Source organism: Cheilinus undulatus, linkage group 7, assembly GCF_018320785.1.
Source record: "Cheilinus undulatus linkage group 7, ASM1832078v1, whole genome shotgun sequence".
Classification (NCBI taxonomy): domain Eukaryota; kingdom Metazoa; phylum Chordata; class Actinopteri; order Labriformes; family Labridae; genus Cheilinus; species Cheilinus undulatus.
In genome coordinates this window covers 35,299,575-35,318,307 of record NC_054871.1, presented here as the reverse complement: position 1 = coordinate 35,318,307, position 18,733 = coordinate 35,299,575, and the positions used below count along the sequence as shown (strand labels likewise).

The 18,733-nt window shown below is 41.1% G+C and overlaps 1 protein-coding gene across 1 annotated transcript in view; it reads right to left on the bottom strand.

Moving 5' to 3' along the window:
• Nucleotides 1-17,522, bottom strand: part of LOC121512822 (neurocan core protein-like) — a 121,584-nt gene extending 104,062 nt beyond the window's left edge. Inside the window, exon 1 of the mRNA XM_041792302.1 lies at nucleotides 17,396-17,522. The gene's annotated coding sequence lies outside the window, so the exon portion shown is untranslated. The remainder of the gene's footprint in view (nucleotides 1-17,395) is intronic.
• Between the last annotated feature and the right edge of the window lie 1,211 nt (nucleotides 17,523-18,733).

Here is an 18,733-nt window from a genome sequence, read left to right as displayed (position 1 = left end):
CACAAGAATACCTGCTCTCTCCTGTCAGAAGAAGAAGTCTGGCACAGTAACTACAGGTGCCATTAACAAGAAGAGAAGTACTGTTTCTCTGAGGTATAGGAGGTGGAAAAGGGCGTGAAAGGAGGTGCAAAACGATTTGCTGCAGGGGGCACTTTTTATACAGCAACAGTGTTTTTGAGATTTACAGAGAGAAAAAACAAACACTTGGAGCTTGTCCACAGGGCACTTCCATGCAGAGGTAGGGAAGAATAAAGCAGAAGAAAGAAACTCATCAACAGGCTGCAGGGCCGTTTCTAGTTCTGTGGTGGACCTGTGCAAGATGCTGTTTGGGGGACCCCTAGTTTGCTAAACTAATGAAGGTATTCCTAATCCATTAGATGATCCATGAACATGCCACAATCTCTTAGACTTCACAAGCAAAACAGGCCACAGTCAGGATAACCTCTCATATTAAATTATTTATGGTCTGAACCTGTATCTGTTTCTGTGGGCGGAGCTAACAGTCATATATAGAAGATTACATTTACTTCAGTTTGTGATATTATGCTTCTTTTGAATAAAACAAAATACTACATCACAAACTTAACTCAGCTGTGGGAATGGAGGCAGGATTGTTCTAATTAGCAAACTGTATTGTCACAATAAATATTTCAAAAAATGTGTCAATGGAGACTGCAGCTTACTCAGAATTAGCAATAATCCACTCAGGGCAACAATCCACTGTCACAATAGTCTAAAATAATCAAATAATCAATTCATAAAGCAGTATCACAATTCTAATCAGAGGCCTATGAAATACACATGAAACTTAATATATTGATCATAACTAATCCTAAAGTAACGTTAAGAGGCAAATCTTCAAACAACTTCCACTGGACAATGACAGCAGGCATCTGCACAACAACAATGCAGCTTATCACTGCAGCTTATTGTATTCTTGTGTCCTGTAATCATTTTTTAAGCATAAAAGGCTGGTACTCAACCTTATTCTACCAAAGAGCCACACTGTCTTAAAAGTACTTTAGTGAGAGCCATAATCCAAATGGGGGATGTAAGGTAGATTATAGGTCAGTTAATCCATAGTTGATATGAAATAAATCGATGAATGGGTGGGTAATTTTGAGGTTAAGTGGGATGCAATAGGCTTCATCCAAATGTCATATAGTGTCAGAAGAAACCATATGTCACTGATGACTATATTTATTTTGACTGATGACTATATATTTATTTTATTTGTTGACGTTGGACCAAAACCTTGTATCTCAATTTTTCATGATTTTAATTTCTTTTTATAAATTGGTGCTATTGGTCTCCTTTTACATCTTTCAGTGGGTTTTAACCAGTTTTAAAGCAATAAAACATGTTAAAGGATGTGTTTTTTATTACCTAAACAGTGGTGATTTGGAAGTCTTTGGCCCGACATTAGCATTATATAGGTTCCACCTGGCCTAAAGATTTTTTAAGATATTTGAATGTGCTGAGTTTGAGCTCTGAGATGTTTGTCAAAGAGCTGATGAATTATGGTGGGCTATTTTGGTATCTATATCTCACACTGGGGCATTTACTGTAGTTCTGTGGCTTTACTTACATAAAAGAGATGCTTTCTATTTTTTCCACTCATTTTTAATTCTTTAGCTAAAGGGGGAGGGGCCTCATATTGGTCTTTGCCCTGGGTCCCCAAACGACTAAAACCGGCCCTGCCTCACACCTGCAGTTCTCCCAGACACAGCGTTCAGCCCTGTCTCATTCTGTAGCTTTGGTTTCATATTTCTGCTCTTTTAACAGTATTTATTATCAGCAGTACACTAAAAATAAAATATAACACCCACATTTGGACAACTTTAACTAGATATTATGTTATCTCCACATGTGATCCGTGTGCGTTATGCTCGTTGATGAGGATGCGCATCAGCATAATCATCATAAAATATGAGTGTGAGAGCGCATCGGCAGGAAGTTACTGGAGGAAAAAGTTGAAACAAGGCCATAGAAAGCTTCCATTTGAACACAAGACAGCACCTCAATGAATGAACTCACTGAAGAGACACAACATTGGTGGGCTTCCTCTCCTCTCTTCTCTTACACACGCTCCTCTGTCACTCAACCATCGAGCGCCCCCGATGGTAATAACAGGCAGATTTAAAAAACATCAAAGTTTTTATTTGGTAGTGAAAGCCCGTCTTTTTTGCGTGGGTTACAGAATTTTGATGTGACCTATAACTAATCTTCACTCATTACAGTGTTTACCTACAGGTTTTTAGGAGATCTTTTTCAAGGAAGCCGTAAAAGAGCCGCAACTGGACACTAAAGAGCCACATGCAGATGAGTTTCACTGATATAAGGGTTAAAGACAGGTCATTTAATTCTTCTCAGAAGAGGCTTAACATTCAGCTTTGGGGCACCCTATTGACCTGTGGGGCCCTATGCATTTGCACAGTCCACTTAGAGCAAGAAACAGCTCTGACAGGAAGGTTAAATTGAGAGGAACCAAAGGGAACGTGGCACTGTGGAGACCCTTAACAGGATAATAGACAGTAAAAGGATGCATTACTGATGTCAAACAATTTTCAGGTCTCTCAAATCTTATTTTCATCCTACACAGCAGCAAAATCATTCCCTGAGGGCAGCAGTCATCTAAAACATATATGCTCTGTGCTTAATGGTCTCACACATTCAGAACTGCTCATTCTCTCAGGAGCTCAGAGCTGAGCTGCAGAAATAGAGCTCATAGCCCAGTGAATTTAACCTCTCTGACCTTCTAAAAGGTGCCAAAGCAAAGCAAATACCTCATTTATCTGGCAGCCAAAGTAAAGAGCAGATACTACAGGAGACCTGAGTAGCTGACTGTCAGATCTGTGGCTGTGACAAGAGCAGCATGAGCTACTGGATGTAGAGAAGGAAATACTTGGATATGTATCGCTGACACTGGCACAGAGGGCAGTTTAAAGTCAGCATAAAATGGAATATGATTTTCAGATCCTTGGTCAATCTGCCTCTGGGAAATGCACACAGTCTTATCAAGGTCTTGGCTGGGTTGACTGATTATTGGTCGGTACAGTTTTGTTTTTTGACATGTGTGTCCTGTTTTTATTTTCCAAAGTCTTCCCTAATGTCCCATCCACAGTGAATATATGACCTCACTTCCTGTTGTCCTGCTGTGTTGTTTTGTGCCATTTCTCCTGTTGACGGAGCAAGTGCTAATTTGCTTAATTTTCTTATTGCAATTTTTTTCTTTTATTACGTTAAGTAGGTTGGGAATGGGTTGCAATTGTCAGGTGTTGGCCCCATGAACTATCAGCCTTGAAAAACCAGTATTAGTAGACCCTTAGTCCTGGCCTCTTCTTGCAGAATAGTATTACAATATCATAAGCTGTCAAGGCTCTGGCATCTATCCAGAAACACCTTTTAGGGTTTAGTACACGATATGGACAAAAGTATTTGGCCATACTTGCTAATTATTTAATTTAGGCATTTCAATTAGACCTGTTGCCACAGATGTAAAAAAATCAAGCAATTAGCCATGCAGTCTTCATTTTCAAACATTTGTGATACAAAATGGGTCATTCTGAAGAGCTCAGTAAATTTAAGCATGGTACTGTGATGGACATCAACATTGCAATAAGACAGTTTGGGAAATTTCATCCCTGCTAGTGGGTGATATTACTAGAAAGTGGAAGCGTTTAGGAACAACAGCAACTGACGAAGCAGAAGACCACGTAAAACCACAGAGCGGGGTCAATGACTGCTAAGGTGCATGGTGCGTAAAAGTTGCCAACCCTCTGCTGATTCAATAGCTGAAGAGTTCTGAACTTCCACCATAAGCACAAAAACTCTGCATCAGGAGCTTCATGGAATGGGTTACCATGGCTGAGCAGCTACGTCCAAGCCTCACATCACCTAGTCCTATGCCAAGCATCAGAGAAAGTGGTGTGAAGCACATCAACACTGGACTGTGTAGCAGTGGAAACTTGTGGAAACAAATAACACTTCCCTACCTTACTGCATTGTGCCAACTGTGAAGTTTGGTTGAGGAGGGATAATGGTATAAGCTGTTTTTCAAGGTTAGGGTTAGGCCTTAATAGACATTTTGGATAACACTTTGCTTCCAATTTTCTGGTAACAGTTTGGAGAAGGTCCTCTTCTATTCTGACTGTGCCTGTGCCCCAGTGCACAAAGAAAGAAGTGTAGAGACATGGTTTGATGAGTTTGGTGTGGAAGAACTTGCACAGGGCCCTGACCTCAACCCCAGTTCATCTGTGGGATGAACTGGAACGGAGATTGCAGGCCAGGCCTTCTTGTCCAACATCAGTGGCTGAATAAAGTTTGTTGTAGAAACATGATAGAAGATAAAATAGAGCATCACCATCTCTAAAAACACCACAAACATCAGCTATCTACAAATTACACTCACCAATACAATGGTGGGCAGTAAACCCAGTTTTTGCAGCGATATTATCAGCGATTTAAATGCATGTGTTATGTTGTAATGCACACACAAGGCATAAGTGATGCAGCTGTTAGCATAGCAGAGTGATATGTGACAGACAACATCTCTGTCTGAATCTAGTCATCAGCATAATTTGCTCTGACACTAAAGAACAGCCAGGTAACAAGCTAACTATCCCAACTATCACCAATTTGTGTCAGGGAAATCAACATGAAACAATGATAGGAGGTAAAATCTTTGTTCTCTTGTCACTAAGTTTAATAGGTATAATAACAGTAACATACAGTGAGTATGCTCACTTTGCAGAACCTCCCTGTAGACCTATCTGGGGCTTTAACACAAGCTGTGAGCTGCAAGGGATTTAGGAAACTAAACCACTGGTTCCATGAAGCTGACTGAATACTTTATTTCTGAGAAGTCCTTCACAGTTAAAGTCCATAGTTGCCATTTTGTTTTAGGTGCTATTTTATTGTGAATGCCCACATCAGGAAATGTATTGTTGTCAGTAGCAGCATAACATAACCCAGCAGGATAGAAATGAAACTAAAAACCCCAGAGATGTTTATTAAAAAAAAAAAAAAAGAAAACAGTTTTCTGGGACCCTATGCCTAGACATGAGTTGAGTATGCCATCATGTACTTGTATAAGGGGGGCGAAGGAGGTTGTTGTGCTATCGCTTTAAGTTTAGTAATAACTGTATAATACCATTACTGTGAACACCAAATAAAACTGTGAAATTTTAGGCCATACTGCCCTGTCCTACCGTCACGTTTTAATCTTTTAAATGTATCTCCAATGCCAATTAAGCGATGCTATCCTGAGCAGCTTCTTCAACAGCAGCAGCAGGGTGATCTAGGAATAATACTCATTCAATTAAGCCTGTTTATAACGATGCATCAGAAATGACAATGATTGCTTTGTTGTGTGATAATGGTTTGATGAAGACGTTGTCCACTCTGAGACTCTCATAATAACAAATCACAATCAAGCGGCTGATTGCCAAACCGGCCTCTTAAATGTGCCAAACCTCATCTTTGATCCTGTTGTGTTGGATTCTGAGTGAAGGAGATGAAAGAAGGTTGAATTCCCAAAGCACACAAACATATAATGTTCACCTCACTTGAGTGAGGAGCCTCCACCATTAATCCACTGTGAATCTCTCTTGGCTGCTTTAAATTCACTCCAAATTGCTCTCCTGCCTCCTCAGCACTGAGTGTGTGAAAATCTGTTTCTATAAGTTCCAAGGCAGCGAAGTTAAGGTGTGTGGTCAAAAGAAATGTTTTCCTAATAAATCACAGCAGAGCTTTTAAAACCAGCGCGCACTCAACCGAGGAGAGAGCACGAAAGCACCTGAAGTACACACAGTTTGATGCTAATGGCTCAGTGGTAAATCACATCAAACTCTGTGGAGCTGACTTGTAGTTTAACAGTCTTGCAGTTTTTTGTGGCTTTTCTTGTGCAACAACTGCGAGAACAAAAAATAAACAGATTGTGGGTAGTCTGTGGGTCTGTTTGTGTGTTTTTAGTGATAAAGCATCCACTCCACATTTTTAGACAGCTTCGGCCCTGTTGGAAAGGCTTTGGGATCTCCTCTCTGTCAAAACAATGAAGGTCAAGCTAAGACAAGGTCCAAATCAGACTCTGTGTCAGATGCCTGCAACCTTGCAAGCTTAGAGGAGACAATCTTAAGTGTATGAGGGTGTGGTTTATTTTTTTGGAACCTGAATATGTGATTCAAGTACAATCATGGCTTCAATAAAACAACTACTCTGTTTTCTTTCTAACGCTCTACAATAAGCTACTGAGACATGAGTATTAGAGTTTGACTGCGCATTTGAACACTAGTAATATAAAAGTCAACCTGCAACAGTGAGTCTAGCACACTGTTTTAAGTAGTTTATTTATTTATAAATTTCAGTTGTTTGTTAACACAATTAGATAATCATGGGTCCAGAGAATGGTTTAAAAAAGGGAAAAATATCCAGTGAGCAGTAATTTTGTGGATGAAAATGCCTTGATAATGTAAGAGGTCAGAGGAGAATGGATAGACTGGTTTGAGATGATAGAAAGGAAACAGTAACTCAAATAACCACTCATTACAACCACGGTACACAGACTACCATCTCTGGGCACAAAACACATCGAACCTTGAAGCAGATGGGCTACAGCTGAAGAAGACCACACCAGGGGCCTCTCCTGTCAGCTAAGAATGGGAAACTGAGGCTACAATTCACCCAGGCTCACCAACATTGGCCAATAGAAGATTGGAAAAACTTTGCCTGTCTGGTAAGTCTTGATTTCAGCTGCGACATTCAACATGAGAGCGTGGATCCATCCTGCCAACTGGGCATCGTTTAAATGCCACAGCATACCTGAGTGTTGCTGCTGACCATGTCCTTCCCTTTATAGCCATCTTCTGATGACCATTTCAGCAGGATAATGTCACAAAACTCAGACCATCTCAAACTGGTTTTTGAACGTGACAATGAGTTCACTGTACTCTAATGGCATCCACAGTCATCACACATCAATCCAAAAGAGCAATGGTTTTCAACTGGACTAGCCTCAGGACCCACCAGTTTCTTCATTGACAAACTGCGACACCCCCCCCCCCCCCAATAAAAAAGTTGATTTAATGAATAATTGTGCAGTTTATTATGATAAAACAGAGTCAAATAGCATGTATAGATGCATGTCCACTAAGAACTGCAGTACTTCTCAGATTTTTCCCATCATTTTTTTTCCAGCCACTGGTCGTGACCCACTGAAAGCAGCTTCATGACCCACATTTGTGTCCCGACCCACCGGTTGAGAACTAATGCAATAGAGCATCTTTGGGATGTTGTGTAACAGAAGATTCACATCATTGATGTCAAAAAATCTGCAGCAATTGTGTGTTGCTGTCTTGTCATTATGGACCAAGATTTCTGAGGAATGTTTCCAACACCTTGTTGAAACTATGTCATGAAGAATTTAGGCAGTTCTGAAGGCAAAAGGGGGCATAACCTTGTACTAGCAAGGTGTACCTAATAAAGTGGCTGCTGAGTGTAAATGTGCAGTGTTGTGCTTGAGTGTGCTAAATGAATGAGTTCACTGAGGGTGCTCATATTTTTGGTGAGAGGTGAACTGATCAGTTTATTAAATTATTTCATTTTGAGCAGTGCACTGAACTGTGAGCCAGCTTATTTTAAGTGTGAACGTACACCACAGTGTTCAGAGCTATAAAGTATGTTTTCACTGTTTACACAAATTACAACCAGTTAGCTGTTTGCTAACTTGCAAAGTCATCTGAAAGAGTAGCGTAGATGAAAGGGGTCGTATCAAAATATCTTCTAGAGATAAAAATACATCTGTCAATGGATTTTCCCTCAGGGAATAAATACTTTCAACCTCCAGATGCTGCTGTTGCAGTATCAAACACAGGTTTGCCAGCTCTGGTGTTGGAGCTCACATAAAGATCCAGGAATACTTTAATACATTTTGCTCTGTTTCTCTAAAGCAGTAGTCGAGGTGCAGGGCACATGTTCTTAATGGGACCACCTTCAGTCTAAAGCACAGCAAGAAACACTGTTTTTTATAAAAGAAATCACAGACAGTCACACTGTGGAGCTGCACTAATCCTGACACAGTGACAGACAGCAGTCAGAGATCAACATCTCAGCCATTAGTCCAGAGCAGAGAGAGATCCATCACAGAAAGCAGTCTACCATCAATCTGAGCACAGAGCTGGAGACATGAGGACAGTAATGCTCCGGGAAAACCTCTTTATCACAAGCAACTAGCATGAGAAGTAAAAGAGACAGCAGTTCTGTGAGCCAAAAAGGTCCAGGAGCAATCCACAGGGCATAAACACAACCCCCCAAGGATAAATTTAAGGACAGACAGGGAGCACATAGATGACAGCTTCTTTAATTACAGCTGAACTAAAAAGCCCATTAGGGGAGACAGATAAAGGACACAAGAAGATATAGGCTATTTAACTGTGGTTTAGCATTCATCTTATTTGGCGCTGAGGAAGGGCACAGGGACGCTGAGAATCTGCTGAGATGAAGAACACAATCTCATACATACACAAGTTAGTTTATATGTAGTAATAGTCGCCAGAGTACTGATGAGTGTCTGCAGCATCTTGTCTTCATTTTCTGCATTTTTCACATATTTACTCTGAAGAAATGGTGAGGGAGATGTGACAAAACAGTAAGGAATCAAAGTAAATGGTAAAGGGACTCAAGCTTGTACAGCCCTTTCTAGTCATCTTACTTCTTAAAACACTTTTGACCTGCATTGTGAAAACACCCGTTCATGTAAAGGCTGACCTGTGGAGTGGTCTTCAGTAGTAATCCCAATCATGCACAGTCAGGCACATTTAGCTACTGATGAAGCAGTGGGAGCAAACTTGGGTTAAGCATCTTGCACAAGGACACACTGACATGTGATGGCAGGTGCTGGTGATCAAACTGTGACAACTGACTCTTAAGCTGACATGCCAGATAAACTGTATTGCATGGTATTCACATTAATATAAGCAACAGCCCATAGGCTGTGCTTGGGATGGGTCGAACCTTTTTAAAAATATCTGGATTAATGTTCTGTCTGTCACAATTATTATGGGCAGATCAAAGTGCCAAAACATTTGACATAGTGAGCGTGTTCCTGGGAAATAAACTACATAATGCCAGCTTGACAGGCAACCATTACCATCATTCACTTCAGCAGAGCAAGTTGGTAAGACATGCTTGCTGAAGCCAGTCAGGAGAAGAAAAAAATTACTCCTAAACCAAAAGAAGTTTTCAGTGTGGTTCTTTGCCCTTCTTTTTTTTTATTTATTTATTTTTTCAAGATTTATTTTTGGGCCTTTTTTTCATAGAGGAAGGACAGTGGATAGCTTTGGAAACAGGGAAGAGAGTGGGGAGAGACATGCGGTGAAGGGCCACAGGCCGGATTTGAACCCGGGCCGCCTGCATACATGGGTGGCGCCTTAAACCACTCAACCATCTGCGCCCCCCTTTTGCCCTTCTTTTAACACAGAAATGTTGTCTATCTCTGACAGAACTGCTGTTAAAGCAACATCCATGCAAATCTCTTAACCAGCAGTCATTGTTTACAGGCTTGCAGTAGAGCTGTTCAATTATTGCAAAAAATTTTAATCGCTATTATTTTGATTCATATTTAGGTCATAAACACAATTACTAACTTAACATCTGCAATTTTGCACGAGTTTCAAATAATTACACCTGAGCAAATAGTTGAGCTGTCTTGATCTGCAGCCACAGCCTTTTAACATAACATGTTAAAATTTATTGGTTTTGTGAATTTCATCAGTACTGATTACAGGAACGGTTGTAGAGATGTGCAAGTCAATAAAAAATATTAATCGTTCTTCATTTTACGGGCTTTGTCATGGCTTACAGAAATGTTTAAAGTTATTGTAGGATCCCAGGAATTATCTTTTTTCACATTTAAAAAAGCAGGGTTAACAAACATACCAGTGAAAAACATACTGCATGCACTGGAAGAGTCAGAGAGAATGAGATCTTGCATGAATAAATATCACTGTAACCTGATATTTTAAAATGATTGAAATAGGGTATGAAAACAGCCTTTGTGATTTGTGACTGAATAAAGTTTGACAACGACGTGAAGAAAGGTCTGTTCAACTTTGCTATGTGACTTCAATGCAAAATAACTGGCCTGGAAACTTCAGAATAAAAGCCCTGTTTGGAAATGTGAGTCACTTTATCATCAAAAGAACCAATCTCGCTTTTCATTTAAAATATATTCTCGAAGTGCTTCATGCCTGATATTCTTGGCAGGGACATACTGGTCTGGCAGGATGCAGACGGTAACTCTGGCTTCAGATTGAGCTGTGTTCACATTGTTGCCCATGATGCGTACACTGGAATGTTTAATTCACTGTTCACCAAAAAATAAGAACATTTAGTATACTCAGGCACAATGCTGCAAGAACTCACTGTGCTTCAATGCATTGGTTCTTCCTTGGTTCTCACCAGCCAGGTTAGGGTTGAATTTTTGATATTTTTCAATCAATCAATCATTATTAAATACAGAAAATTAGTGCTGCTCTGACTCCATACAGCACAATACTAATCGAGGAGGTACAACTAAACAGGCATGTGTAAAAAAAAAAAACCCTTTTCCTAGGATTTCTGACACTTTTTTTTCCAGGCACACATTTGCAACTCACTTAAAAAGGCTCCATGATTGACTTTTGGGTCCTGACCCACCAGCCAAGAACCACTGCTTTAAAGGAAGGATGCATGCTTTCCTTTTACCACACATGACAAAACAAGCACAAGCGCAGTAATCGTTTGGCCTTGATCATCTTGTTTTTATGATTATGGGAAGCTGAAACTGGAATCGTAATTGAAGCTCAATTAAGTACAAGTAAACTACACCCTTAGCTACTGCCTCCTTGCCTCATTCTCTGCAAATGGCGCTGATTGGTCCAGTCATTCTTAGACCGGGAACAAAAGTTTCAGAATGAAGATTTGCAATACCTGATGATAGACATGGAATCTGGTCAATCCTTTGTAAGGCTATCTGTCTCTATCACAGACTCACAGCTGTGGTCTAGCCAAATCTTCTCAAAAGGAAAACTATTTCACTGAAATGCCAGAGAGAAACAGTTAAGTATCGTCAGGGGGCTTGTTAGAACAATAACCCACACGAGATATGCACAGTCAGACATTCTTTTTCCTCTATTATCTAGCTTTTGACTAATTTTGGTCAGCTAAGCACATGGCACTGGCCTGTCCATACACAGATGCAAACACACATCAACACTTACAACAATGATCACACACAGGCACGAGCACACACACAGGTCAAAACCTCTGAAGGAAAGGTTTAGCTGATATCTGCCAGGTGGCTAAACCTACATGGACTGCAAATCCATGTGTCACCTGAAGGCTGAGTCAACTAAATCCACCTGATGAAGACTGAAGGTTGTCCAACTGCCCTTCATCACTGACGCTGTTTATCTCTGTTTGTATCTCAATCTGTCTAACATCTGTCTGAATCTCCACGGAAGGTTTTTCCTCACTTTTCAGTCATTAGTTTCCTTCAAAAGAAAATGTCAAAATAAACATTTTTTGTCAGGTTTCACTAAGAAACACATTAATCTCCCATTTCTGCTTGTGTCAGCCAGTTGTAAAACATACAAATACTGTATAACCAACAAACAGGAAACTTTTCACATAAATATGATCGACAGCTTTTTTCCTGCAGCGCTCACACAGGATAGGAGGAACCTTTTTTCTGCTTGGTAAACAGAATAAAAAGAAAATCTGATTTACCTTCATAAAAACTGAATAAACCAACAACAAACCCTTTAAAGCCACAATTTTCTACAGTTATTTTTCACTAAGTCATGTCATGCATCTTCCTTCTGCATTTGGCAATCATTTACCTGAATAATACAAGAAGGGAAAGGCATAGTGTGGACTGTTTTGTTCAGCATAAAAATAATAATAATAATATCAATGGCTGCTAAGTCAAACTCTAACACACAGTCAAACCTTTCACATACAACCAACCAACATGCATGGATCAGGCCTTGTGGGTGGAGAATATCTGAATCAAATTACTGCTTTCTTATACCATAATTTTCTTGTTCTTGCTCTTGGCTTGCCCAAAGCTAGAGCCTCTGTATCAAACATATCTTTGAAAGCATCACTGTAGTATCTCAGCTGCATACATAGCCCAATGAGTTTAATCCAAACCAGAATAGTCAAAGAAGAACAGACAGAGGCAAAGCTTACCCCTCTCCTCTTCTACCCACATATGTCTTGTCTCACTTTAATTTTAGTCCCATATCTCGTACATTCTGGGGATTTCTTTGTACATTTACAAGTTAAAACTAAACACTTGCACACACAACTAAATGCGTGACTCCTTTGGGAGTCGCAGCACATCAATGGAAAACATCGGCCATCTGTGGTCCTCTCAAGCACTGCCTGTTTAGCTCATCAGAGTCTGACACATAGAGCTTGTACGACAATAATGCAAACATCGGATATGTCTCAGTGAAGCATCTTTTGCTCATTCACTATGTGTGAACATGTGCCCTGTAGAGTGTTTTTGAACCAGGAAAGGAAAAACTACACCGCAAAAACAGCAGGCCGTGATTCAGGAGCTGTCCGGTGCTGAAACCACATAAAGCGCCCACAGAGAGCCTTTCTTTTACTGTGGATTCACTCAGACAGGGAAACAGCAGCATAATGGAAAAACAAACAGCTATGAGGTGTTTGATTCTCCTCCAGGCTGTTTTAGGAAGAGACTGATAGAGACACAATCCAGTCCACCTGCCTTAACAAAGGAAGCATCACATCCAACTGGAGAGACAAAGGAAAGGCCAGGAGAGGAACGGTAGCTGCAAGGAAACCCAGCAGACCCACACCTCCTCCTCTAATCACTGGAAGATACTCCAGTCCATCTCTGTCATTAATTCAGCAGACAAAAACTGTGACCAGATGTCATTATTTATTTATAGTATTTAATATAGAAAATCCTTCCTTTGAATTATACATTTGGTGGGAGAGGGGTGCAACCCTGTGTTTGAGGAGGAGAGGGGGGTCTTCATGAATATTCATGAGCTACCTCTGGGGGGATTGTGGAAGGCTACATTTTTTCTACCTCTGTGCCTCCCGGGCTTTGTCTGCTTTGACACTGGACCACGAGGGCTCAGCTGAGCTGCTCATTTGCTTGGCTCTCTGCTATGGCTTGTTCAATATGGCTGAGGCCACACTGTTTTAATACTGCCTCTGCTCCATCTGCTTCTGCCGTGTGGAGGAAAGAAGGGACACAAAGCTGTCAGTCAATAGGTGATACAAATGACCATTTATAAAAGATAATGCCAAACACTTAGAACTAAAGGATTTCTATCATAAAGTCATCACTAATCATAGCACCAAACTCCTGCCAGATCCTTGATGGTGATACGGTGCAACTGTTTGGCTCTTTCTTTTGCCATAAGATAAGGAGGTTTAATTTGTTCTAGGCCTGGTAGAAGAGATCATTGTGGAAATTGTGAAGTCTTCTGTTTGTTAAATACCTGGAAAAATTCACAGATTATCATGTATTTCCTTGGACACTACTGAAGTGCAAAATTGAATTCCTGTCCATCCCAGTCTTTTGCTACAAGAGTCGGCACTAAGCTGAACACGCTCATTCAGAGAGGACACATTATTGAAATATGTGACGATGCAACCTTGTGCAAAAAGCAGATCATTCTGTGAAATACCCCAGTCAGTCCCAATCCCAGTTTCTTTCTTTCTTTCTTTCTTTCTTTCTTTGTGAATGAAGACACAATACACAATCTGAAGGAAAAAAGTTCATCCGTTGTTAAGCTTCATTGCACAAAAAATCTCAAATAAAAAGAGGGTTCGTGAACTGGAAACAGTAGGGGTGTAATGGTATTTGTATTCACGGGCAGTCACACGATGAAAACATCAGAGAGGAGATAAAAGGCAGTCATACATGGCATTATGAATAATAGAGACAGACCAGTAGGGTTTTCTCAGGGCTTAAAACATCCAGATTAAAGAGCTTGATAACCAATATTTGAATCTGATATGAATTTATGGTAAAATTAACCAAATGTATTTCAGTAATATAAACTGTAGATTACAAAAGTAAAAATTTCATACTAATAACTACAGATGAATATTTTTCACCTAAGAGTAGCACTATTAAGAAATATCTTACTTATTTGGTCATGAAAAACAAAATACACTTTAAGTAACAAAAAGTAAAATTGCATTTCAGCATGCTGAAACCTAGCATGCTGTATTAAAAGACTGAAGGTACTGATGCTATGATGTGTTGATCACGTCACCATGATCCATGATCATACCCTAATCAGAGAGTGGTATTATTTATAACTGCTAACCACTGTTGACAAATGAAGAGGTGGTACAACAAAACACACTAAGATGAAATGCACAGTAGAGGGCAAAGCTAGTAGATTGACCAGCTGCTTTTGTGTGGAAACTTTGGGTTAGCGTATGAGTTGAAGACCGTGCTGCCTTAGATTTACTTGTGTATGTTTGCATGAGGAGGAAAAAACTTCCGCAGGACTCTGATGTAGAAATGTTAAAAGAAATACTTCAATCCACAGCATTGTTAAAAGTTCTAAGTTCCAACTGACTGAATCCACTTCTGAGCTGCCTCACTGCCAGTTTGCCAATTCACTGCGTCAGCCTTGGTCCTGCACTGCTCTGGCCTCCTGATGGCCATCCTCCAGGCCCATGCCCCCTCTCTCCAGGTATTCTCCGAGCTGCCCCCTCCATGACATATGCGGTCGCCTCTGGTGACTTTATCAGCCCAATGAGTCCTGGGCATGTGCTGAGCTGGATCAGGCCCTGGAAATGCACCACGTGCCCATAAAAGTGCAGCTGTCATTCCCTCATCAGGCAGCTGACCCTTCCCATCCCTGATCTCCTGAGTATGCCTGCATTTGACACATGATCTTTCAAAATGCGCCAAGAGAAGTTGTCATAAAGGTGTCCAGCTGGCGTCCTGGCCATCAGTCAACAACCAGACCTCACAAGAGTATAGTACTGGGACCAGAAGGACCAAACACCAAAAGACTCTGACTTTCATCCGCACACTCTCTAGACCAAGAACACTGCACTGATAGGATGGTAAATGACGAATGGACCCAAGCTTCTACAGCATTTTTTTCCAGTTGTCTGACTACCCAAAGTGTTTTGACACCACAGGTCACACCTACACTTTCACGCCTATTCATTCCAAACTCAAACACTGATGATGAAGGTGTCACTTTCATAAACCACTAACAAAGCAGTGGGAGCAAATGGGGGCTAAGTGTCTTGCCCAAGAACACATCCACATGTGACTATATGAGCTGGGGATCAAACCCACCTCACCCTTATAGTTGAGAGATGACCAGCTCTACTAATGGTCGTCACACTTGGATTTTGCTGATCACTTGAGATAGGCTAAAGAAACCATTTCTGCATCTACACACATACAGTATAGGATACCAGCTTCAAGTGAGTTTAAAGTGTTTATGCCTCATTACAGTGCAGCTCCCATGGTCTGTCACTGTTGTTCATGAGTGGAGACTGAGCATCCATCCATCCATCCATCCATCCATCCATCCATTTACCATTCATCCATCCATGTCTTTGGGCTGTGGAAGGAGGCTGGACTACCAGGAGAGGACCCACACATGCATGGGCGGACATACAAATTTAACATGTAAAGGCCCTTTCCACCTGGATTTAACCAGAACCTTCCTGCTGTTAGACTACAACTCTGACCCCTTTTTTGCTGTGCAGCCCTATGCATTGTCCACTGCAGTTAAATATCCTAATCGAGCTATAACCAGATCTCTATTCAGCTGTGCATGTTAACATACTGACTGTAGCACAACAGCCAGATCTCTTGAGATACCTAAAGTTATTTCACAATGACTACACACTTCATCCATTCAGAGTAATCCAACATGAACATTTTAGAGTGTCACAGACTCACAAGATGACACATTGCTACGCTAGGACATAGAATAATGAGTGGAGTGGGAGACAGAGAAGCAAACACAGAGACCTTCTACAACATGCATGAGTAAAAGAGGTAGGAAGAAGCTGCAGAATGACTGAATGAGCAGGCAAAGGTGGAGTGTGCAAGTGCAACAGGAGCTGAAGATGCTCATACAGCACTAACACTATTTAGGATTTGGTTACAGAGGTGGCCACAGCTCCCACACACAGACACACGCCGCTGCTCAACCAGTGAGAAGAAACATTTTATCTTCAGTCAGCCACAGAATGAAAATGAAGCTGGGGGCTGCTCTGCATCAGCTGGAAACAGAAGCTCCTGATCCATCAGCCAGCCTCTCTGCAGGCATCAGATCGACCTCAGACACAAAAGATCACTCTGACAAAACTGCGGCCAAATGCAAGATCAAAGGTGTGTGAAGCAGTGGGAGTGTCTGCAATGCAATATAGCAGACAAAAGAATTGTTCTGCCAAGGATAGTTTGTACATCTGGTATTCTTCCAATGTGTAGCCTGATTGTGATAAAAGCGCACACACATATTGGAAACAAAAAGTAGCTAACAAAGAGTAAGCTTTTTGTTCTTTGTCACTGCAAACTCACTATGAGGGATCCCTCTTAAGCCATGAAACTGGACTGTGTAGTCTCAGACCTCCTCTTCTTTTATCACTGTGCAGCCTGGAAGTTATGCTATAAGGTGGCAAACATTTCTCCAAAAGAGATGACTTGTTCTCTTCGAGATAATTCGTCTAGTTTCTCAGATTGGTTAACTGACAGCCCTACTTTACTTCCATCCATTCAGCAGCTCTGTTTCTATCTGACTCACCTGGAGGCTTATTTCTACAGTGGGCAGGATGGTGATAACCCCAGAGATTCTGTGGTGACTTTGTGATTTTCACAATCAATTTAAAAGTGAAACTTGATTCTCTGGTCTGAACTTAACAATTACCTCTTTATGTTAGAAAACTGGCATAAACAGTAGTCCTAGGACAGCTATCTTAGTGTGAAAATCAGCTGCCAGGATGAAAGAAATTAAAGATCGCTCTTAAAACTACAATATTTTTCCAACATGGCTGAAAATTGTTTAAATATGACCATTAATAGTGTACTACATTTTAATTTAGATTACATTAAATCAACTTTACTGTCACTGTAGTCCTGAACAAAGAAAGCAAATGGACCTTAAGGAGTTGGATAACGTACAAATATATCCAGAATTAAACAGTAGTCTTCATAGTAGCTATAAAGGAATGGTCCCTTCTCAAACAACAGCTACACCCTTAACAAGCTCATCTCTGACTGTGCTGAATATAATTTACTAGAAGTTCTAAATCTGGGGACTACAAACCCATTTAAAATATCCTTTTGAATGAAGGTAAAAAGCAGAAAAGAGAGGCTCAAACTCACCTTCACCTTTGGGACGCAGTGAGCTCCAGTCCTCAGGAATGTAGCGGGATGCTGCAGCCTCACAGGAGCTGCTGTGATCCGGAGCAGCTGGTGGAGACACAGACCGGCAGCTGAAACATCCAACGACGGTGTAAAATCCCTGCAAGTGTGGCTGAAAACAAAGCAGTCCTGGCTCTCAGGTGGAGAGATAGAAAACGGGTACATCGGTGTCGTTTCACTTCCAAAAAGAATTTCTCAAGCAGAGACCGAGCTTTTTTTTTGACGGAGAGGAGCCGAGGCAGCCGCCGTGATGAGTGGATGAGCTCCAGAGTGGTGCTCACCTCTCCAGCAGCTGAGAGCTACTGAACAAAAGAGCGCTCCAAAGCCTGTCTATTCAAATATGAGGAGAGGGGAGGAGGAGGAGGGGGAGAGGAGGAGGAGACTCTATCGACGTAGGAACCAAAAGTCCCTGCATTTCTCGGCTTAAAAACGTCATTTGGCGTCTCTTTTTGAATGAATACGTCAATAATCCCGGACAGAATTAGCCTCAGAGCAGCTTTACGTCAGACTGAAATTTAGCCTAATTATAGCGGGCTAATTTATCAAACTGGAGCAGTGTCAAACTCAAAAAGCTCAGTTTAAGTGGCAGGCTTCGACAGCAAATGCTGAATCAGCATATTCACCCGATTGACAACTTGGCGTTTAATATCCAGTCAGTCCTGTGTGCCTCTGGGTATCGTAGTCAGACAGCTAGTTCAGTAGAAGTTTTACACTGCCAGAGACTGACTGGGGAGTGCTGCTTATGGTCACAAAAGAGTTTTCACTGTGTACATTGTGTGAGCGACCCACAGCTTTTTCGCTCATAAAGAATAATGATCCCCCACGAGACGCCACGCCGCGTGCAGGGAGATTAACGCTTTGTTCAGCAGAGTTGTATAATTTGAGCATTGCTCGGGTTGCTTGCTCTTTTGTTGGTTTAAAATGGGTATTATTACTCTGATCTGAATGTGTTTTTGTAAGTACAAGAAGGCTTGCCCTTAACCATACATCAGCATGGAAGTTGTAGCTCTGACTGCATCTGAACACTTGAGGAGCTCTCCATGGTGCTGAACGAGGAGAGTTTTACTGAGGTCCCAAGCAAGGCCCTTCTCCTTCAAACTAAAAGCAATCATAGCTAATGAACGGGACATCTGAAGCATCAGTTTTCAGGTTACAAAACAAGAGGACATATCTGAAACATCAATACACAAATGCCAAACAGTCCCTCGTCAGCTTATGGAAGAGCATCATAACTAAATCTCACCCCAGTGTAATGTTCTATCATGTCTTTAGGCCAGGTGTAACTTGTAACAATTGAAG